A 25,049-nucleotide genomic window follows, 5' to 3' on the forward strand; every position below is an offset into this window, starting at 1 on the left:
GGTGAGAAGAGAGGGGATGTTATTTAAACTGGTTTTGATGGGGGGTCATTGCTGTCCTCCATCCACACCCCACAGGTTATGGGTGGGAAACGGGCACCCATTTGGTGGTTGGGTTAGGGGACTGTGTATCGGCTAGATGTGTATCACACTGAAGGCTCCTGTTTTCCCTTTCGAAGTGCTTCTTCCCCAGCTAGACTGGCTTTCTTAGCTGAGTTGGGGATTCTTGCCTATAGGTTTAACACCAGGGGGCTCAGCATCACTTGTGGTTGAACCTTGACGCCCTCAACCTGAGGGATTTCTTCCAGCCCCTGACCCTGGCACCCAATGGGTTTTTATAGGGAACGTTTGGAAGAGACGTCTTTGCAACACAGAAATGTTTTGTATCCAAGTAAATTCTCTCAGGAAAAGTTAGTAGATACATGCCATCTTCACTTCAGCCCCAAATGCTTTCATCTGAGTTAAAATTCAGGTCTTTGTTGGTAGCTCTGGTGCTCCTCTGGCATTGTGTGAGGACGAGGTGGAGCTGGGGAGACCGCGCACAGCTCTACCGGGGAATCCGTGGTTTTCTTCCTTGGTGGGGAGGAAATTAAGATGCTCCCAAAGAAAATAGGAGCAAGTTGACCATCAGGACCTGTATCACAGAGAGATGAGCCCTGGAGCTGGGGTGGGGAGGAACTGCATGCAGCGGGCAAATCCAAATGCCCAGAACATCTGGTAAAGTGCTTGGACTAGTGCATATCACTGCACCTTGGGAGACTCCATGTAACTCATTATCTCATGCCAGATGCCAGATGGGGGTTGTGCATGTTCTGGAAATTTTATATGTGTGTGTGTGTGTGTGTGTGTGTGTGTGTGTGTGTGCGCGTGCGCGCGTGCACCTCTTTGGGGCCAGCCCAGTGCTAGGCACTACTGCATGGGGACTATATGGACTCTAGAATAACCTGGTGGCCAAGTATTACCTGTCCCATTTCATAGATAAGAATAACGAGGCTCAGAGAAGTCCAGGGACTTGTCCAAACTTCTTTGTTTGCAAGGGGCAAAGTCAGAATTTACCGAGGTGAACTGAGGCCAGGTCAAACAGACCTCCCCTCCTGCCACAGCTGCTGTGTGAAATGAGACCATGAGAGGGTGAGAGCAACCTCTAGGAGAATTAGGAGGCCCAACTGTGTTTTAAAGGTCTGCAGGACCCACTGTTGACTTCTAGTCTTGGAAAAAGATTTTATGGCGTAGAATTCTTTCTGCAGTCTATTTAGAGAAAATGTATCTTCCTCCCTAAAACAAATTTCATTGGTTAAAAAGAGATCACCATGAAATCTACCAAAGCATAAAACAAAATGTGAAATAAGATAGAGGGTCGTCTAACACTGAGTGGTGCACTTTCAGAAACCGTTGTAGATTAAATAAAGGAGCACACATTTGAAACTGTTTAAGTCTTTAACAAATATTCGGGACAGTGATGCTGTTATGGAAACTTACTGCCAGTGATAAAAAAACCAGAAGAGAGAAACTCCGGTTAATAAATCCTGTCATTTTATCAGTGAAGTTGAACACACTTTGAAGAAGAGGTTAATGATGCAGGATCCGTTCCAGCACCTTCTCGTCAACATCTGGGCAAGGTGGCATGGTCTAAACCCAAACACTGCCTGATGCTATCATTTCTGTTCTCTTCCAGTGCTAAGCCACCAAACAAAACCCAACAGACACCTCAACAATCTTACCCCAGCATCAAAAATAGCAAAGTGATTACTGAGCAGATTAATAGGGGCAGAGCTAGGGCAGAAAGTGCAGACTGAGCAACACAGGTAGAAACCTCAGTAATTGACTGTGTGCTGGCTCTGAGTGGGTATGAAGGAGTCTTTGGGGACAGTATTTTATAAGGCAACACAATTGCTTGAATCAGCTAGACTGGCTTTCTTAGCTGAGTTGGAGGGTTCTGGAAAGATTTGAACTTCTAAATAAGGTGTGCTATTCACTGTGTGCAGTAGTTTAATTAAAAATGAAAAAAATCATATACCGTAACCTTATAGAAAAAAATGCTTTAAAAATTCTAATGCCACCTGGATCATTACTGCAAAGAAGAACTCAGAATCTAATTACCAGCAGGGTGTTTACATATGTTATCACAGAAACTTGGAGAGCGAATGGAGATAGACCTAGGCATTTCTTTTTTAACCTGCAGTCAGTCTTGTCTTCCCAGTTTCTCAGATGCAAACACAATATCATTATAGAGGTAACTCAATTTACACAGATGTACTCCTGAAAAGCAGATGTGCTGTATGAAAACCAAATTGTTGTGGATCAAATTATGTTTATATCCTAAGGGAACTTGTTATTTAAGCATCTGTGGAGCTCGCAATGACTTAAGAGATTGGCATTTATAGGCCAACCTGTTACCTCCACCAAGTTAGTGTGTCTGTATCATCAGGGTCGTGTCAGGCTCTGCTGTTGGAGAAAACAAGTGTCAGTGACATAGTATAACCAAGGTTTATTTCTTGTCCTCCTCAGCACCTGATGCATGTCGGATGGCCCTTCCATGTGAATGCCTGCTGGGGGCCTGGGCACTCAGAGACTCAGTTTCCTTCTTGCAACTCCAACCCTTCAGTGTCACATGACCTCAAATCGATCTGCAGGGGCAGGAAAGGCAATAAGGTGAGTGCCTAGAAAATTGAGGACGGTTTGGTGAACACAGTCTGCCACCCTGACATTCATCACTGTGGTTTCATTTGTGGGTTTTAGAAGCTTCAGCGAGACTTAGTGGGAAACTCGCTGAATTTCAGAGCTCTGGGTACATCACACTTCAATGATACTTTTTGTACACAACTATAATTCTTTAAAAATAATGATAAAGGTAATTTCTAAAAGAATATTTTGGCCATCAAATTAGGCACTAGAGGAAGAAAATCCACTGATAAAATGGCAGGCCCTCAAAAGGAATCTTGGCCCAACAGAGAGGTCTACCCCCATTCTCCTCCATGATCAGTCTTGTCTACTGATTATCTCTAAAATTACACAAATATAGGCACAGAGGTCTCTGTTTCCTGGTTTCCTTGGCTTGACTATCTAGTAACTGTGATCATTAATTTCAGGTGTCAATTCAGTTGGGTTAATAAATAGACAGGTAACTGGTAAAATGTCATTTCTAGGTGTGTCTGTGAGGGTGTTTCTGGAAAAGATTAACATTAGAATCAGTAAACCGAGTAAAGGAGAGTTGGCCTTTGGGTTTTGGGACTTTGACTAGCAACTTCCCAGTTTCTCAGGTCTTTGGCTCGTATTGAGCTGCTTGCTGGCTTCCCTGGTCCTCCAGCCATTGAATTTCTCTGCCTCCATCATTGTTTGAGTCAAGTCCTGATATAAATCCCTTCTCGTGTGTCTCTTTACAGTCATGCACCCCTCGTGAACGGGATTCCATCTGAGAAATGTGTCATTAGGCAAATTGTGTTATGCAAATATCATAGAATCTATTGGTGTAAGTGAAGAGTGTTTGGCTTCACTAGATGATATAATCTCATGGGACCTCCATTGTATATGCCGTCCTTTGTTGACTAAAACATCATGACTGTATACTTATTGGTTCTGTTTCTCTGGAAATTCCTGACTGCTATGGTAACCTCCTGGATGTGGCCTCAGGTTATTCCTCCAGCTCTGGTCCTCTTACTTGTGCTTGGCCTGCATGTTACTGGCTTGGTCTCAGACCTCCACCCAGCCCTGACCCTTGCCTCCATTACACATTCTTCCTTCAGTAACTTGCTTATGCGACCTTTCAATGTCTGACCATTGCCTATATTCTGTCCGTATCCTGATTCTCAGGTGGCCTATGCTGCCATATTCCCTAAAGCTTGCTCCATGACACTCCAGAAACTACCCCTATTCTCCTCCATGATCGGTCTTGTCTACTGATTATCTCTAGAATTACACAAATATTCCATTGTTTATTTCAACTTAGAATGAAGAAAGAAAACCTATCTTAGCTCCAATTCTCATTATAGTTAACTCTCTCTTACCTCCTTCCCATTATTGCAAAATGTTTTAATTCTTTAATCACTTTAATTTCTCACCTCCTAGTCTTACCTGAATGTACCCCCTTCAGGTCTTTAGTCCTACTGTTCTGCTGAAATTGTGCCTTCCAAAGTTATCCTTGATTTCCATGTTGCTTAGTAATGGTTATTCTCAGTCTTCATCTTGTAATCTGACAGCATTTGACCCAGAGCTGATCATTCTCTTCTTTGAAGTTCTTTCTCTTCTTGGTTTCCAAGACACCATGCCTCGCTGGGTTTCTGCCTACCTTTCCAAGTGCTGCTTCACAGTCCAAACCCACCCCCTCCCACCCCCACCTGCTCCCTCGTTTTCTGCCTTCTCCAGTTTTTTTCCCTCTCTCATACGAATTTGAACACCCAGGACTTGGCCCCTGGACCTCTTTATTTCTGTTTATCGCCACTCAATAGGGGATCTAGTCCAGATTCAAGGTTTCAAATAACAGCTCTCTGCTGAGATCATCCAGATTCATTTCTCCGACCTGGATGTTTTCCCTGACCCAGACAAGCATATCTTATGGCTTTCTTGAGGTTGCTGCTTGGATATCTGATGGAGATTGTAAACTTGATCTCCAAAATTAAGCTCTAGATCTTTCTCCTAATCGGCTTCTCTTCTACCTTGCTCCATTTTGGTTAATGCAACTTCATTCTCTAAATTTCTGAGATAATACAAAAACAAGAAAGAAACTTCATATGCAACCTTAATTTCTCTTTCTCTTCTGACCCTCATCTGATCCATCAGCAAGTCCTGAAAAATTCTTCAAATGTTTGGCCACTTCTCACCATCCTCATTGTGTCTTAGCTCTATGATTCTAGTAACTTCCTAACTTGCTCCCTGTCTATTCCCAGTCTATTCTCATCAGAGCAACCAGAGGAAAGTGAAAATGTACCACAGATCATGCTGCTCTTCTGCCCCTCAGGCTCATTGGTGTTCAACTCCTCCGACTGAACCCCAAAGCCATCATGCTCACCTCCAAGGCTCTAGGTGACCTGGCTCTTGGTTACTTCTCTTCCTACCCTTGCTCTTCTCACTCTGGTCACATTGCCACACTGCTGTTCTTTAACATGCTGGGCCGTCTTCCTCTGCTAGGCGTTGACCTTGTTTCCTTGGCCTGACATGGCAGTTAGCTAGGTGGCACCATTGTCCATTTCCTTCAGAACTTTGGTCTAATGCACCATCTCAGTGGGGCCTTCCCTGATCACCTTATGTAAAATGAGAACTTTCCCCCTGACATCTTTTCCTCTAGCTTTATTTTTTCTCCCTACCATGATCATTTTAGACATATTTTATTATTAAATATATCTTAACTATTTTATCTTCCCCATCAGAATATAAGCTCCACAAGAGTAAGATATCTGGATGATTTGCTTACTAGTCTATCTCTTATGGCTAAATTAATGTTTGAAATACAATACGAGCTCAATAGACATTTGCTGAATGAAAAAAAAATGGGATCGTATCCCTAAAGTTAACTCGAAATTATGTAATTCAGCACCATGTTCACATTTTCCTATAGAAACAATGCTATCGAAGGTAGGTAAGTCCTGGAGCATCTGCTAAAGTTTTATGTAAGTTCTCCCGTATGTCTGAAGTGGAGGAGGTCAGTATCACATGATGTCTCTTAGCTTGCTGGTGCCTGTGAGATACACTTGGAAATGGTAGAGAACAATAATAAATTATGAGGGTTGGAAAGAGGAATTACAGAATCCAATGACAATATAGAGACAGGAGCAGCGATGTTGTGATCAGAGTCAACTGCAGCTGGGTCCCTGGGGGAATGCAAGTATGCTGCAGAGGGAAGGGGTCGTGTCCACAGGCAGAGGCAATAGCAAATCAGACGGCACGGGTATGGACACTATGGTGGGTTCATGAGAAAGACAACTTTTCTATGAGTGGCAACGTTGGTGAAAGAGGCAGGTGGGTCAGAGTGAAAACATGCTGTGAACCATGTTAGGAGCTGAGATTTATCCCTTCAGTGCAAGGAAAGGGGTTTTTTAATTGAATGAACCCCTGGAGTCTGGTAAAGAAACAAAGGCTCATTTCTACTCACAAGTTATCTTAATGTTCTACGGCTTATCAACGGGGGTTTTCAAATTTTGTTCTCTATGCAATTCTAAAATTGACTGAGCTGCTTCAAATTTTAAATCATTCCTGGTCTCTAAAATCTGGCATGCTTCTCATTCACTGTGATCAACAATATGCTCCCTTCTTTCTCTTCAGAATGTCTGACTTCTGAAGGTCCATACTGGAGTTTACTAATCTTTACCAAAATATTACTTTTACGATTTCCATATACAGTGGGCTAAGTATTACCGAGCTATTTTGGAGTCATGCCACCCTAAAATGTGAAATCTGACCTTTGGGAAGAGGCTGGTGATCTGGTTGAAAGCACAGAGGGTTTACTTAACAGGAATGCGGGTGTCACCGTCCTGGGAGAGACGGGTAATGGGAGAGATGAGGAAATCAAAATTCAAAGTTATCTTGAGCCTGAAACCTGAATGCTGGGCCTTTGCCAGGAATAAAGAAGTTATATTTAGAAAAGCTTAATGTCATGAGTTTACATTCAAAAACTTAATTTTGTGAGTCAAGATTGAAGAGGCCTGAGCTGGCAGCTAATGGGAGGCTTACCGAGCGCCAGGTTTGCTCTCCCGGCTCCCTCTGTGCTAAATCACCTCTTTCTCACAACCTCCACGTGAGGAAAGGACAATTATTTTTCCAGCCTGAAGATGAGGAAACAGCACCAAAATTTACCCCATATTGCACATGCACCAAGTGTAGAGTTGGGACTTGAACTGTCCTTGGCGACCTTTGTGTTATACTCCATGGCAACAATTCATGTGAAAAAGATGTATTTTTTTTCCCTCAGAATTTTAGAATTTTCAAGCTTGTAGGAAACTGAGAGACCACGCTGTTTAGTGATTATTAATCTGTGCTCCAAGGATTCTTCGGGCCTTGTGTCCTCCTCAAAGAGCAGTGGGGTGTGCAGTAAGTGGGCAGGAATCCAAAGGGGCAGAACACAATCAGTAAACTTCCAAGGGTTCCATTTTCCTTGCTGGGGATCCATATAAGGCATAAGGTCTCATTTGAAAACAGAGCTCATGTGACTTTTTTTTTTCCTTTTTGCAGTACTAAGGACTGAACCCAGGGATACTCTACTACAGAGCTACATACCCAGTGCTTTTTTTGTGTGTGTGTTTTGAGACAGAGCCTCACTAAGTTGCTGAGGCTGGCCTTGAACTTGTGATCCTCCGACCTCAGCCTCCTGAGTTGCTGGGATTACAGGTGTGTACCACCACCCCTGGTGATTGCACACCATTTAAAAGTGTGAAAACCATTGCTCCTATAGCCGATGTTCCTGTAGTAGAGAGCTGATGTCATGGCTTGTGGAATGAGTGGGAGAGGAGTGGCCTCAAGGAAGAAGTCAGGATGCTGTGGGGTCTGGAAACATATGGAGAATGACTGCATTGCTTAAGGATCTACAGCTCAGAAGGGAGATTTAAGGGAGAAACTCAATACTTGCATTAAAATATGAAGGACCGTTATATCTAGGATGGAAAAGATTCGGGCTCAAAAACGCTTTGGTCTAAAGATAAACAGTAGAGGGCGCTATCAAGGAAATTTCAGAAATGGAAAAGGCATCTTGTGTGGGAGCGAGGTCACTGTCACCAGGTACATTCAAGTTGGGTGTGAGCCTTGTGGGGTGCTATGGAAGTGGGTTTTCCCCTGGCTGGAAGACTTGGAGCTGGCTTCTGAGACCCCTTCAGACTCTAATGTATGATTCTAAGGTATTTCAGTCTAAAGGATGCCATTAAATCTTTATACTCCATTTGGTGTTACAAATACCACTTTAGATTATATTCTTTATCCAAGGTCATTTACTGTCACCCTTTATATAAATCAATAGATGATATGATTTTAGCTAGTCCCAGATGATCCAACAATATATCAATTCTAAACATAGAATACACATTAGATTTGGTTCACAGATCAGAGTTTTAGGACGGAGGGCTATGATGCCATAGAGATTGGTCCAATCCTTCATTGTACATATGACAAAAATGAGGCTAAAAGTCACTATATCTGCTCAGCCTTGCCTATCCCCTTAGAGGGATGTAAGGTCTATTTTCCCCCTGTGGGCTCAGCCCTGTTTCCAAATCCAGTATGAACAAGGGCAGGGCACCTAGTAACAGTTTTTGACTCATCTGGTGAGGCTTAAAATTTGTCAAGTAACGTGTAATTTATGAAGTGCTGGTTCTGTACTAAGCACCATCATGGTTGTTATGCAAACGGTACAAAACTAAGTTGTGTGAGCAAGGTGGTTAGCCTCACCTTTAGGATGAGGGAGGGAAGGCTTAGAGAAGTCATGTGACAGACACCAGGTCACACAGCTGGTTCAGGTGACAGTCTTCAGAGTCAAATCCCCAAGCGTCTGACCCCAAAGCCTGTACTTCCCATTGTCATTTAGGCCCTGCCTTTACTTTACCTGCCAGCCTCCCCTGCAGCCCTTGGCTTGCTCACTGGATGGAAGCTTCTTGGAATGGGCATCCTCCTGTATCATGCTTCTGGTGGATCCTGGCTTTGGAAGGCCCAACCTGCTCCCAGGGCCAGTCTTGGCAGCCAGGCCATCACCTGGTTGGGATTTCCAGGTCGTTTCCACCTTGAGCCAGAACAGGTGACACAACTTTCTCAAGGGCACAGTAAAGGCGAGAGCTGCAACCAGACTCTGGAGTTCTAAGCCCCACGTGGGTACTCAGTATATTCTGAGCTTAAGGTGCTTTTGTAAATCACAGTATTTTCCACTTTGTATGATCTCAGACTCTAGGGACAAGCATTCCTCACTCATGAAAGGTTTTGAAAAGTATTTGTTCTGGAGCATTTGGTGTGTTCCATGAACACTCAGTTATTGGAATGCTCTTGTCTTCCAACTTTAATAGCTTCTTTTGAATCATTTTTATAAATGATTGCCATTCAACTTTCTATTTGTTTATACTTCAAACTACTTAAAACTTAATTGTAGATTGTTTCATATATACAAAAGAAAATGTGTGTTTTTAAGTCATGGAGCATAATAATAAATGCCAATAGACCCACTAATTAGTTTAAGAAAAAAATTCTTTTTCTTCTTGTTTTGGTGCTGTTAGGGGCTGAATCCAGGGCCCCACACAAGATAAGCAAGTGATCTACCACTGAGCTATGTCCCAGCCATTTTTATTTTATTTTGGGATAGGATCTTGCTAAGTCACCTATGTTGGCCTTGAACTCATAAACTTTTGATCCTCCTACATCAGCCTTCTGAGTAGCTGGGATTCCAGTCATGTCCCACCATGTCTAATTCATCAAGGTATATCTTTTTCTATTCTCTCATTTTCAAATTACCTATGTGTTTATGTTTAAAGTGAGTTTCTCATGGCAGTGTATAGGTGGGTACTATTGTTTTAATCCACTTTGCCAATTTCTTTTAATCAATATATTTTGAATTTTCATGTTTAAGGTAATTATTTATATGTGAGGGCCTAAGTTTGCTCTTTTGTTATTATACATACTTTTGTTTCCTCTGTTTCTTCTGGTTGGAGGATTCTGTGGCTGTCAATTAAGTCAAGATGGTTAACACAGTAATTCAGTTCTTTCTTACCTTTTCATTTTTCCTGGGCTTTCTTCTGCATTTTTCTAATCATTTCAGTGTGAATTTTGAGATTCAAAAGAGTCTTTGATAAAGCGATGATATTTTAATTGAGATTGTAGGAATCTATGTATAAATAGAGAACAACATATTTTCATCACAATGACAATTCTTACCTATATTTATGGTATAATTATTTTTATGTAGTTCTCTTTATTATCTTTCATTTTTGGTTTCTCATTGCTCTGTGAAAACATCATTTATGTTATGATAGATATTTCTAGATACCTTGCATATTTATGGTATTTAAAATAAGATATTTAAAAATATTTTCCTCTTATAGCTCTTATATGGAAGTATAATATTTGTATGTAAATTTCTGAGTAGCCACTCTGAATTTCTATTAATTCTAGTCTGCAAATAAATTTGGGTTTTCTGTGTATAAATTGAACCATTGTGGATAATGACAGTTTTATTTCTATCATTCCAAACTTTATGGCTTTTATTTTCTTTAATACTATCATACTGGTTAGTCTTTCCTCTTGTTCTGAATAGGAGTTCTTTCATTAGGAAAACTTGTCCTGTTTTATAGAAAATTATTCTAATATATTCCCACTGTTTCTAGCAGAATTCTGGTTAGAGGTTGGTCAATGCTTTAGGGTACAGATAACCAAGTTGAAGCTAAGAGGCTCTGTGTTTGCCTAGTCTTGTTTAGCTCCTAATAAGAGTATAAGGAATGTCTTTCCCTGTGGGCTCAACAATGTTTCCAAGTCCAATATGAGCAAGGGCAGGACACCTAGTAACAGTTTTTGACTCATCTGGTGAGGTTTAAAATTTATTGAGTACAATTTATTAAGTACCAACTCTACCAAGCACTGTTACCAGTATTTTGCAAACAACATGAAAATTATGTGAGCAATATTACTTGATTTAGGAAGTCTTCTATTTCTACTCTAAGATTTTTGTAGTGAATGCATGTTGATTTTTGTTAAAAGGTTTTTTGTATTTATTGAGATCATCACATGGCTTTTCTCTTATAAGCTGTTAATGTAGTGATTACATTAAAACGCAATATAATGTTCAGACTATCATTGTAGTCCTGAAATAAACACAATCATTTGGTAAATATGTGTATTATTAAAAAATGCACATGTGGTTTTAATATGCAGTACTTAACACTTTCTTTACTATTTATGGAAATACATTTGTCAATGAAATTAATATCAATTTCTTTTTCTCATGTTGTTCATGTCTATTTTCAGAATTAAATTCACACTAGTCTACCAAAATGGACTCTTAGAGTTTACTATATGTTAGGATTTGTAAGGATCAGGGATATTATACAGAATAAAACAGATTAAAATCCTTGACCTTATTGTTCCTTGTATATTAGAATTTGTCTATAAAACAGTTTGGGACTGGTGTTTTCTTGGTGGAATATTTAAAACTTGTGAGTTCAACGCCTTTTATGGTAATTTTTTTCCATTTTTTTTTGAGTCAGTTTTCATAAGTCCTACTTACCCAGGAATTTGTCATTTTTACCAACATTTTAAAATACGTTGGGATAAATTAGTTAATAATAATTAACACATTTTACTCCTTTGCTGTGTCAGTAGCTGTATCTCTTTTTCATTTTAATTTCTGCCTTGTGTTTTGTTAGTTTTCTATCACTATGACAAAATATCAGAGGCAAACAACTTAAAGTATGAAAGATTTATTTTGACTCACAGTTTTCAAGGTCTCAGTCCATGGTCAATTGGCCCCATTGTTTTGGGGCCTGTGGTGAGGCAGAACATCATGGCAGGGAGGGTGTGACAGAGAAAACTGGCTTACCTTGTGGTAGTCAGGAAGGAGTGGGGTGGTGGTGGTGGGAGAGGCCAGGGAGGACAGGGAGAACACCATGTACTCTTTCAGGACATACCCCCTCTGACCTACTCCTTCAAACCATGCATCACCTCCTACAGTATCCACCAATTCCAAAATGTCCATTCAATTATGAATCCATTGATGGGTTAATCCATTGATGAGATTAGAGCCCTCATGATTCAATCACATCACAAAAACTCCAACTCTGAACATTGCTGCATTGGGACCCAAGCATTCAATACATGGGTCTTTTGGGGACATTCTGGATCCAATCTGTAATATTATACCACTTGCCCAAAGGCTCATGCCCTTCTCACAATGCAAAATGCAATCAGTTCATCTTTAAAAAGTCCCCATAGTCTTAAAAGTTCTAGAATTACTCAAAAGTCCAAGACTAAAGTCTTTTCTGACTCAAGGCAAAGTATTAGCTGTGAGTCCCTGCAGAAATAAAATACCGAGTTATATGCTTTTAATATACAACAGCACAGGGTAAATGTTCCCATTCCAAAAGGAAGAAATAGGATGATACCAAGAAAGAATCTGACCAAAGAATACTGAAAAACAGGGCTGACATTAAATTCTGTAGCTCCATGTTCAAAATCCAGGGCATGTGGCAGTAGGGTAGAAGTTCCAAAGGCCTTAGAGGACCCTGCTCCTATATCCTTGTCAGCTGTAGCCCACATGGCCACCCTCTTGGGCTGGCCCCACTCATTGCCTATGGCTTTCTTCAGAGACGTTACAGATGTCTAGCATTTCTAATTTCCTGTAGTCTCCACTGTAGCTGCAGCTTCATTCTCACAGTTTCACATTTTGCCCTCTCAGGGGCTTCCTTTAGGGATTCCAATCTTTCCACACATAGCTTAAATTCCTTGGCCTTTCTTTGAAATCTTGGAGTAGGCCTCCATGATCCTGTCACTTCTGCATTCTCCATGCATATAAGATCAACACTAAGTGGATGATACCAGTCTGCTGATGGCTTGATCAGAGTAGCTGGATCCACTTGGGTCATGACTATAGTGGCTTGTGTTTCTCAGTGTCTAGGCATGGTGAAATGAAGCCTATGGGAACAACTTCATAGGCAGCCCTGTGTGAGCAGAGCACCCCAGCACTCTGTACTCAAAGCAAAGTCTTTCCAACAAGTTTACACTTTTATATCCTTGAGCCTGTGAGAGGTGTGGTCTGGCCAATTCCTGAGATGCCCTTGAGGGCAGATTTCCTATTGTCACAGTGCAGAGTTCTTGACCTCTTTATAATGATACTAATCTCTTTAGCAACTGTATCTTTCTGAGCTCCAACTTTACATGGGTTTCTTTTCTGGTCAAACTGCAATCAAAAAAAAAAAAAATCTTTCAGCTCTGCTGTTTGCTCTGATATTCACAGTAAATCTGGTGAATAGAAGTCAGCCATACTTATGCCACTTCCTGAATGATATGCTGCCTTGAAATTTCCTCTTCTAGATAAATCAGTCCATTACCTTTAAATTCAGCCTCAAACAGTCTCAGGGCATAGAGGAAATACAGACAAGTTCTTTGCCAGTATGTAACATGAATGGCTTCTGCTCTAATTCCCAATAGAGTCCTCATTCCCCTATGAAACTCTGTGAGCACAGTCTTTACTGTCGGCGTTCCTATTAGTATTCTGGTCTTCCAAGCTCACTTCACAATCATCCATTAAGCTCCATTTACAATGTTCTAGGCTTTCTCTAGTCTGATTCTTTGAATATTTCCAAACTCCTTCTGCAAATCAATTCCAAAGGTTTCATCAGGTATAGCACAGCAGTGACCTCATTTCTAGATACCAAATCTCTGTGCTATCAGCTTTTTGTTGTTGTGACAAATGCCTGAGATTAACAACTTATAGGAAGAAAGATTTACTTTGGCTCATTTCAGAGGTTTCAGTCTATGGTCACTTGACTCCATTGCTTCTGGGCCTGTGATGATGCAGAACATCATGGCAAGGAGAAAAGCTGCTCAGCTCAGGGTATCTTTCTAGGCTATAACCCCAGTGACCTATTTTATATCTATAACTTTTTCCTTATCTTGAACTTCAAACTTCTATTTTGTGAATTTTTACCTAAGGAATAGATTTATATAGTTAATATTTAAAAGATAAAGAAAGATCTACAGTGAAATGTCTGTCTTATTTCCACCTTCTCACTATTGTGTTATCCTCTAATAACTAGTGTTAACTTCCCAGATAAGTATGCACAATATTTAAGTAAACATAAGTGTATACAAGTATAAATTTTCAGTAGTTAACTACTTACTTTCATAAGTAAGTAGTTATAAATTGGTAGCATAATATACAGACCTTAAGTCTCCTAATCTCTTGCACTTATTAGGATTTGGAGATTATTCCATATCTGGATATAATACATTTCTTCATTCTATTTTATATTTGCAAATTATAATCCCACATGGATACATATAATTTATTTTACCAATATTTTGTTGAAGGACATAAGATTATATCCATTTTTGCTGCTACAAACAACACTGAAACAACTCTGTACATGAATCATTTTGTACATGTACAGAAGTATCTTAGAATAAATTCCTAAGAACAAAATTATTTGATACAATGGTTTAGGGAATATATTTTATTTTGTTCATTTGAGGTAGGCTCTATGTCATATGATATAAAATTCAAAAGAAACAAGGGAGTAATTGGGAAAGGGAAAGATAATTCTTTTTTATTGCTCTTTTACTGAGTTTCTCTTCCCAGAGGCAAACAATTCTGTTTCAAGAGAGATTCTGTGCATATACAAGTATAGATGCATATACAGGATAATTTCTCTTTTGCTTCAGACTGAGTTTCAGGCTTTGGGTATCAGAAAGTTTCTGCTCATTTGTTGGTTAAAAGAGAATCACCAGGCTTAGAAAATCCATTTATGTTAGTACATATTCTTTCTATCTCTGTTTTCAGGTTCCACCTTGCACAAGCATCCTTACAGACCATCAGCACAAATGAGGTCTCACCATTGACTTTTACTATGCCCATCTGTATACTTCAGGGAGAAGTATAGATATTTTTATGGTATCTTGTATTTTCCTTGTCCTAACACTTTAAACATGGTCTAATTTGAATTGTTGGCCATTACATGGATGCGGGGGAATCATTCTGGGACATTTTATACCTTACTATCAATACAGTTTCTGAGATGGCTATATTAAATTTTCCCAATAACAGTAAATTTTCTTTCTTCTGGTACTTCTATTTCTCTCTCTCTCTCTCTCTCTCTCTCTCTCTTCCTCCTTTCTTCCTTCTTTTATTTTTCTTTACTTATTTTAAACAATTTAATTGGGTGTACTCAAATAAAAATTATTATGTATTTCTGGAGAAGTTATTTACCTTGAGGCACTAATTCTCTTTTTCTTTAGTAATGTCTTTGCTTTAAAGTCTTTATTTACCTGATAAGAACACAGTTATACTATTCTTCTTTTGGTTAATATTTGCTTCTTTTAACAATTTTTTCACATTTTTATATTCTTCATTGTTATGGGGCACAACTTAAGAACAGACTGATCACCACTGAGAAGTCCAAATTTGAGAGTCTTTATTAAGCCGGCTGACTGTCTAACACAATGCCCCCCCAAAATGGCTATTGGGAGAACAGCCCCGACTACAGGGTTGTAGAGGTTCTTATACCAAAAATCACATTAATCGTAAGTGTCTGTTGCTATGATTCAAAATTACACATTAACATCATGAGATCATTGACAGAGGGGGAAGTGGGTCAAAATGACCCTTACCTAGGTACAAACTAAAGAATGTTTGCTAACATCCACACAATTACTGTTCACATGGTACATTGTTAGGAGCAATAGGAATCAAAAGAGAGCAATTCTTTACTACATAGGAGTTGCCATTGTACATTATTAAACATGTCACACCAAGTAACTGATGATGGGCACAGAGGCGGGGTGTTCCCATGGGAGAAGCTTATTTCCTACATAACATGGAGTCTCAGAGCAAAATGGAGTCTGTTTAGTCATTTCCCTCAGAGTCTGGCCTAGAACATTCTCATGGAGTCAGATCTGTCAGCCCATCACATTCATGTTTTTTGTGTCTTCATGTTTTAGGTATGTCTCTTACATAAACCAGACAGCTTTTTAAAAAGTTCTGACAATCTATGCCTTTTAAATAGTCCATTTTTATCTTTCTAGTTAATGATATATTTAGATTTATTTTGACTCTTTTATCTTATGCTTTTTTCTTTGTTTTGCTTTTGCTGTTTTCTTTTTCCCCTTTTCTTATTTTTATTGGAATTAGCTGAAGTATCTTTTTCTCTCTACTAGTTGGGAAGATATTTATTCCTGTTTTTCTTTGGTGGATACCTTTGGAATTTTTAAAATGTGCATTTGACCCTGTATAAATTTAATATTTTATCTTCTTTCCAAATAATGTGGGACCTAGGAATGGTTGAATTTCAGTCATCTCTGACCTCCTTCTCGATGCTCCCCAGTCACTTTCTTATCAGTATCATAAACTAGGCACTTTATAATTATTTTATAGAGTCAGCTTTAATGTCAGTTTATCTGTGTGTTCATATTTTATTTCATCCATACCATTTTCTGTGTGGAAGAGTTTCTTTTTGCTCTCTTCCTCCTTCTCAAAACGCATCCTTAGAAATTCTCTCCAGTAAGAGTCCATTTCTCCGTGGTTGTTTTAGAAATTCCTTTCTCCAACTCTTCCCACCCACTAACGCAGCCATGTCACAGGACGCATACCTGATGACCAGTGCCTGGCACCTGTTCTGTCATTGTCTTCATCTCCTTCCCAGTGACTCTCATGGATGGTCGCTTTTGACATCTGAGTTTCATGATGTGTATTGGGAATGCATATTTATTGGAAGACACTCTGAAGCCTGAAGGGAAGGATCCCTCACCCCCAGGACAGTCTGTGTTTACGATGTATATTTTTATCTTGATTTTCTCTTTTGGACGTGCTTGCTTTGTTGTTGTTTTTGTTGTCCTTGCTTATGGCAGGATGGGTTCTGGGATGTGCCCTGTCAGGTGACTTTGTCACTGTGAATGTCACAGAGTGTACCTACACAGACCTGGATGGTACGGGTCAGTCACTGGGTGTGGCTCTTGGTGGATCAGGAGACAGCAAACACGGGACTATGAGGCAGCCGCCAGTGAAACACCGCGTAGAGCTTTGCGGTTAACTTTGTTTTTCCAGTAAATAGTGAAAATCAGGTCTTGAAAAATCAGGATCAGGTCCTGTTCCCCTCGTGTTGAAAATGGAACACCTGAGAAATGCTGAGGTAGGTGCACAAAGTTTTATTTAAAGGATAGGATTGAGGGGGCAGGGAGGGGTCCAGAGCGGTGCCTGAGGGAGTGGGGGATGTCTTGCCCCTTTTACAGATTTTAGGTTTCCTTTCTTCTCATGCCCCCTCCATCTCTTCTCTTGCCTACATGACCAAAAGGACAGGAAGAGAGCCACCCAGGGGGTTCTCTCTCCATTTTCCATATTTGCGCAGAAAAGCAGGAAGGGAGCCACCCAGGGAGTTCTCATTAACAACTCCTTGTTGGGAGGAATAATCCCCCAGAGTCAGGTGACCTTGGCCACAAGTGAGGAGGAGGGGGAAGTGTTCTGGAAGTACTAGCGTTCTCTTTCGTTTTGAACCAGCCCTATCTTCCGGACCTGGTCATCTACACTGACCGTCCCCTCCCCTCCGTTTGCCCTGTTCTCAATACAAGTGCACTCTTAAGTAACGAGAGTGGGTACAATAATACACAAACCCGTGCCACCGTAGTTTATCATCATTATCAAGAAGTGTGTCCTACACATCGTTGTACATGCTACCCTTTCATGTGACTGTCCCTGAGGTGAGTTTATTCCAGCATCACCACAAACGAAGAAGTGACATCCCTAGGTGATAGGGATTTTTCAGTTCCATCATAATCATAATCCATCATAACCACCGTCATACGTGTGATTCACTGTTGACTAAAACATCATTGTGCCGTGTGTGATCCTCTTTGTTGAGAGAGAGGAAGAAGTGAGCAGTTGTTTGTAAGCCCTGAGGCCAATGAGAGAATTCATGGATGGAACGTGTCCTCTCTTGGTGGACCTCTCCCAGTGTGCAACAGGACGGATCTCCATGTGCTTTTAGTTCCTGTGCCTTCACCTGGCTCTTTCCTCTGCTCTGAGATTCACAGTTACCCCCGTTTTCATTTTTTCCCTTGTTGGTTTGGTTTTTGAGGTAAGGTCTCAGGAACTCCGGGACATCAGCCTTGCGATCTGGTGACCACAGCACTTCCTTGCCCTGTTGCATCCTCTGTCATCTCTGTGGGGAGGGGTGAAGGTAAGAGGTGGTCCACGTTGTTTTTATTTTTAATTAAATTTCTCCTCCCCTGAGTATTGCTCTGTTCCTCTGCTTCTCCCAAACACTGCTAACCGGAGGTTTATCAACCAGCATTTCCTGGGTAATTGCTTTAAGGATCTTGTTCAAGAACTGAGGAGCTATGTCACTTCCTAGAATTTCTTTCATCTCATTCCAAATTTCTTGTTAATTGACACATTAATGCTTGACTATTTATAGGTGTGTGTGTGTGTGTGTGTGTGTGTGTGTAGTACCAGTGATTGAATCCAGGTGTATCCAACCACTGAGTCAAATTCTCAGCCCTTTAAAATTATATATATATATATATATATATATATATATTTTAATTTAGACACAGGGTCTTGCTAAGTTGTTCAGGCCTCATTAAGTTGCTGAGGCTGGCTTTGAACTTGCGATCCTCCTGCCTCAGCTTCTGAGCCACTGGGATTACAGGTGTGCACCACCTCACCTGGTGGCTTATTTCCTTTGTTTGCTTGTTTGAGTGTAAATGAATAGAATCTCTTCAACTGGGAAGAAAAGAGACAGAAGTCTTACAGGGCAGGAGGAGACTCAGTAGCAGGTTCACTTATTTGACAATGAAAGATTAAGAAAAAAATTTAAAGGAATTATTGTGAGTTTAGAAAGAGACCTATGGAGTAAAACATTCCCTTTGCCAGATTTACATGGAAATCCCCTTGCAATGTTTAAAATCAGTCAAAATGAAGTAATCAGTTTGGAAACAAGAACTAGTGCAGAAGGCAAAGAATTAAAATTTGTTGGCTATTTCTTATTTTAGGATCTGATCTGTCTCTTCCTGGGAACCATCTTCCTCCTTTCCCCTCACTACACAAAGCTGATAGCATGTTGACCAAGGTCAGATTATCCTGGTTTGCTTTGTATCTATGTCTCCATGGCAGAGAGGACAAGATTTAACCCAAGTTCATACTTGTCCTTTCACATTGTTGAGTTGTCACTATAAAAGAGATTTGCCTCTGATTTTATTTCCCTGCTTTTCAGCACCTGGGGAGGCCATGTGATAAGACCAAAGGAATAAAAACAAAGGAATGATGTCATTTCAAGGCCAGGGATATTAAGAAAGGGCGGGACTCTTATTTTTCCATTTGCCAGAGTAGTACAAAGGGCCATCAGACTCTAGGGGAATAACAAAGCTGCAAAATGCAAGGAACTTGGATGTTTCAATCACCAAATGGAGACAGCAGCTAACCTACCAGGCACGCCCACACTGGGATTTGTATAAGTGAGAAAGACACTTTGTAAGGTTGCTGAAATTTTGGAATTGGTTTGTTATAGCTGCTGGCATTACCCTAATTTATATAATCTAGGTGTTCATTCCAAAGAGACCTAATCCTTTTCTCTTTATTTACTGTTCAGAATCACCAGGGTCTGATTCTAGATGGTCTATGCAGCCTGAGTCTAAGAGCAAGCCCTTCTGTCATCTTTAGTACTCATCTGATTCTGAACCATTGAATGGAGTTTCTTGTGACATGTGGCTTTATATAGTGACATGTACCTCTTTAAGGTTTCATTTAATTTTATTTTTTATCTGTTTCTTGGAAGATGGTTCACTAATACAATAATTGAGAGGGTGAATTCATATATAATCTACAACATTTCTATGTAAGAGCATGCTATTCTCTTGCTTTTAAGACATTTTACAAAATGCTTTTAAAAACACCAGAACTTCTAGATGTTTTGTCTGTTATATTTTTCTTGCCACAAAGTTCCTTTTATTTAACTTCTCCCTGAGATTTGATACATCGTCTAGTGCTGCAATTTGAATCCTGCAATGTTTCCCTCCAAGGATTTTGATGAAGTGTGATGTTCTTCTCACTTTCTTCCCAGTTCTGAGAAGCAAGAACAGTGGATCCCTAGCAGAGATCTTTCTATTCATTCAGCAGTAGTTTGTTATGACAATTTCAAGACAGGGTATTCTGAGTCACATGTGGATTTTAGCTGGAATTGGATACAAGCAAAAAGTTTCATCAAATTCGACAGATTCCAGGTTTGAAAGTTAGAACAAGTCAGGAGGAAGAGAAACTGGAAACCTCACACCATTGCGTGTTGCAGAGGTAGAGGACCCTTGGATTCTTTCTGACATTCAGAACTCTCCAGTAGTCACTCTCACATCCAGCTGAGTGTTCTAGAAGATGAAAGGGGGAATGGATTAGGTAACAGCAGCCAGAAAGTTTCTTTTATGCCTTTCCACAGTGGCTGAGTAGGCTTGGGTTATTGTTCCTGGCACGGAGACTTAGCAGGTGCAGACAGAGGAGAGTGGGACACTCATCCCGAGAATGACAGGGCACTGGCGGAACTTGGCACACACAGAACCACTGGAAGGCTAGTGGTTCTGCTGTGTCCTGGCAGTTTGTCTTGGCAGGTCTCCCTGGAGCAGCTAAAATGATTTGCGCATTCCCTAGAACTGCTGTAGCGAGAATCTGCATTCTCTTGTGTCTCCAGGTTTAGGAAGGATCCCCTGCTCTTCCATTTTAAAGGTTCAGTGTTTGACCCAGGAATCCCTCCCGTGGTGGCATTTCCCACAGGTTTGACAATGCACGGGGTTAATTAAAGCTGCAGAAAAAGGTAGTCCTTTGAGTTCTTCCTTCCAGCCGGGCTGGGAGGCCACAGGCCAGTTTGAACACAAGCTTGGCAGCCCTGCCAACTGGCGTGGAATCAAAGACTTCTGTGGCCTCAGGTTTGCTTACTTTTGGTCTTGTCCAAGGTTTGCTGGCCCTCTGGTTATAGGAGAGGCAAGAGGTTCTGAGCGGCCTTGACCCAGAGTCAGGTTCCGTCCTAGGAGGAATGAAGTACAAAGGATCAGCAGCATCAGTTTCCCCTGAAACACGCAGGGGATGAAGGAGGGGCCGGCTGTCTCAGACCTCCCCTGAAGCCCGCAGTGCAGCTGGATTTGCCCCTCCCTTGTGGCGACCCAGCCTATCATTATTAGATCACACTGCTCCAGGCCCTGGGAAAAGCATACTGTGGGGCAAATAATACAGTAAGGAAGAATGAGAGGGAACTGCATTTTCTTTTCTTTCATTCTCTTTGCAGAAAGCCTGCAAGTGTTATGCTAAAATCTGCCTATTAATTTGGGTATAAATAGCCCCTTTTCTCTAATCCAGATGCAGCTCTGTGCCCCTCTGAACAGGGTTGGTGATTCTCTGTTGTGTCTTGGGAGTAATAAGAAGATTCTACTGGAAAGAATGCAGGCAAATCAGCCCAGCTGAGATTACATAAAAGGAGAAAGAAAATTGGAGAAAGTATGTAATAAACCTCGATATCTAGTTGAGTGTGATTTTTAACAAAAGGCTCTTGCATTTAGCTCAATGACTTAAGATCTTCAGATAGTAGCTAAATGCATTTTATTCAAACTTTTCCAGCCCTGGGCAGAAACCATTTCAGTAAGCAAGGTAATTCTTCTGGAAAGGCATAAGCTGTTAAAATCTTAGGCTTACGGGTGGATTTCAGCTCCTTGGTGATTTACAGCAAGAACTTCAGAGGCTTGGGCCCTGCTAATGAGTGGCTGGCATCTTGTGGGGAAGTTCTACTTCCCAGATCTATGAGAGAGGCCATTCGTCTTGAAAGATCTGGTGAATTTTTGATTTATCCTTTTATTTTGACTACGCCACAGCACCACTGCTCTTGATTCCAAAGCCTGTCAATTCATTTTGTATTTATCTTAGCCCCTGCTTTGCTTCTTGGGTCCTGCTCATAGCTCTTTTTCTCCTGCCCTTTGATATTTTGACCTTGTAGAGATGCATTTCCCCAACATGGTCTCACATAAAAGCCCTCATTGTCTATTTAGATTAAGAATCTATGCACAGCACATACCTCTCTTGAAAATTTGCAATGCACTTTTTAATAGGCACTGAAGGAAAGTCATTTACATTTGTTTAAATGAATATATGTATAGTTATTCATTTAATATCAAAGTGTCTATTAGCTTCTTAGGAATGACTAGTTTTTAGCATTTGCTCCGGGCATTTTTACTATAATGTCACAAGCTGCAAAATATGTTTAGGCCACTCCACATGCAAGTTATTGAGAAATGGCCATGGATCATCAAACCTCTGAAAATGCTTACTTTTGAAGGTAAATGATGATTACTGGCTAATCACGTGGGTACAAATGAAAGGAATCAAGCATTGGGTACAGCAGACTGAGCAGAATAAGCTGGACTGGGTGCTGTCCGCCATGAGGAGGTGCTGAAACAGGGGTACCCTCGGCATTTTTTAAAATGGATCCCTGACCAAGCCCTTCAAAAGGCACTGCTCAGAGATTACTACTGGGATGCCGACACACGGATCCTGTGCCGCGCAACTGCACAAGAGACAAGGTGGGGCGAAAGCACATGGTGGCCGGGGAATTGACAGACACAGGGTTTGATGTCACTGCTCCCAGTAATTGGATCTGTGAGCCTGGGAAGCCATTTAATCTCTCCATGCCTTATTTGTCAAATAAGATGACTGAATGAGATGCAAGTACATTCCAAGTTCTAAAAATCATAATGCATAATCACTTTCCAAGTAGGTCTTTATGTGAGCAGAGGCGAAATCAAACTGATGCTATTTGCCTTAGGCTCCAGGAATTCTCCGGTTCCCTTTTAATTCTTAGGAGATGTTTCAGAACCATATGTGTTGCACTAGTTGGAAAGAGTATTATATCCTGTGTCAGTGACAAACTACAATTTTGGCGAAGGAGAAAGCTCTGGAGACAGGAATGGTATAAACAGTTCGGAAATTTCAGTTACTTCTTTTAAGATGATCCTCCTCCTCCTCCTCCTCCTCCATCTCCACCTCCTCCACCTCCTCCTCCTTCTCCTCCTCTTTTTTTTTGATACCAGGGATTGAACCCAGGGGTACTTAACAACTGAGTCACACCCCAAACCCTTTTTATTTTTAATTTTGAAACAGGGTCTCCATGAGTTGCTGAGGTTGGCTTTGAACTTGTGATCTTTCTGCCTCAACCTCCTGAGTTGCTGGGATTACAGATGTGTGCCACTGTGCCTGGCAAGAAGTTTTTCCTTCTAAGGAGGCAGCTTTAAATTATAAGCTTAGCAATCATGTGCTTATGTTCTAGGCTCTTTCTTAGGCATTGGGAGAGTGGTTGTGGAGGGGAGAAAAAGAGACAAAGTATCCTATCCAACTTTCCTGGGATTCATATTTTCGTGGAAAAGACAAACAATAAATAATAAATTATAAAATATGTTAGAAGCCGATAAGTATTATGGATGAAGACAAGGGTTGGGGCATGGAGAATGATAACAATAAATACCGTAGTTAGCGTGAGCATCACCGAGAAAGGAACTTTCATGCAAAGATCCGAAGGAGATGAAGGAGTGAAACCTGTGCTTATCTAGGAGAAGAAAGATGCAGGCAGAGGACACACCCAGGGCAGAGGAAGTGTGTGCCTGGCAGGTTCCAGGAATAGCAAGGGAAACTGCAACTCTGCAGTGGCGTGGTAAGCAGGTGTGGTGCAAAAGGGGAGCCTGGGCTGTGGACCCAGCCAGATCACCACTGCACCTACTTAGAGCAGCGCCGCAGCCCACAGCAGCATGGCCTGGTCCCAGACTTCCCCTTGTCAGACTCCCTGCCTGGCCTGAGATACCCAGTTAGCACCTGCAAGTCAGAATACCCTCTCCCCACAAGAAAGCTTTTGCATCTGTAACAGCTTCCCTGTAATTTATGCAATCTGTGGTGAGTTTAAATGCTGACTCTATCATTATCTGAGTTTATTACCATTGCCATTTGCATATGTTTGATGGGGTGGGGGGATGAGGCAGGAAACCTTTGGACGGATTCCAGCTTGGAAGTCTGCGTGGCTCTCCTTGCCCTCAGTCCTCCCGAACCTTCTGTCTTCCTTAGGGCCTGGCCCAAGGCCAGGTGCACATAAAACTATGAAATAGGTGGTGTTCTCAGTAGCCCTTGGACCTGTCCTGTGTCTGCTCACTTTCTTGTCCCTACCATGCATCTCACAGCATTCCTGAGTTACAAGGACCCAGGACAGTACAGTGAATCTGCCTCCCTCCCCTCCCTGAAGAATCAACAACACTGGTTCCCAACCAGGTACTGATAAATTTGTTCACAACAACACAAGCCTGTGGTCACCTCTTGCAGGGTTGGGTTCTGCCTTTCTCCTTGGGGGTATGGGAGTGTTGAGGAGAATTCTCAGTATTCCAGAATCCTAACAATTATTAAACAACATAACCACTTACTCAGAGGGTCCGCCCTGTCCCCCGCTGTCCCCCTGTGCCCCAGCTCCGCTGTACCTACTTTCTCTAACTCACCTTTCTGCATAGCAGTGCACTGTCTTTTATTGTTGGGGAGTGGTGGGGTGGGGTGGGGGGTGGTAGTGTTGGAAACCTTCTATAGATAGTGAAATACATTGTGAAATGCTTGTGTGAGCCTCTGAATTTAGTATCCAAAAATCAACCCAAGCCACAGGGAGGGTGTAAAGAAATGTTGCCCAGTGACCAGCAACTTGGTTTATTTCACGAGTTTGTGTTGCTTGCATTTTGAAATAGTGTGCACAGGTGCCCCCAGTTGATTCAATTTCAACCCTCATCATGATTTATAGTCCCATCTGATCACATCCACATCACTTTGCTGTTTGCCCTTGTCTGCTGAGCTGCAGTCTATGACTGGGGAGCCAGAGCCAGGCATTTTAAGAATTCAGCATGAACAAACATGTCTGTCTCTCTCTTTCTCCCCCAAATTTAATGCAATCAACAATGAGCCTAATCTATATTTCTTTGAAAAGCGATGCTTCTAACCTACAGAGAATATTAAACTCAATGGAGAGATGGCAATTACTATATGGGCAAAATCCCTGGAAAAGCTCAACTGAGTAGGAGAGAATTTTATGACCCACTTATGATCTTGTGTCCCCGTGTTCTTGCCATCCCTGCCACCACCGTCGTCATCAGCATCATCATAATTTAACAAAACAACTCCCAGTTATTGACTCTTTATTATTCAGTCAGTTATCCTGACATATTTGATGAGAGTAGACCCTTTAACTTCTCTCAACTACCTTAAGAATGCAGTTACTGTCTTCCTGTTACAGATTTTAGAACCACAGATTTGGAGAGGCTTAGAAACTTGCTCAAGGTTCAAACCAACCAAATGGCCAAAGTCTACATAATCAAAAGACAGTAGATAGTTAAAATGCAGTTGCACAAGT

This window comes from Sciurus vulgaris, assembly GCF_902686455.1.
Source record: "Sciurus vulgaris genome assembly, chromosome: 12".
In the NCBI taxonomy this organism is placed as follows: domain Eukaryota; kingdom Metazoa; phylum Chordata; class Mammalia; order Rodentia; family Sciuridae; genus Sciurus; species Sciurus vulgaris.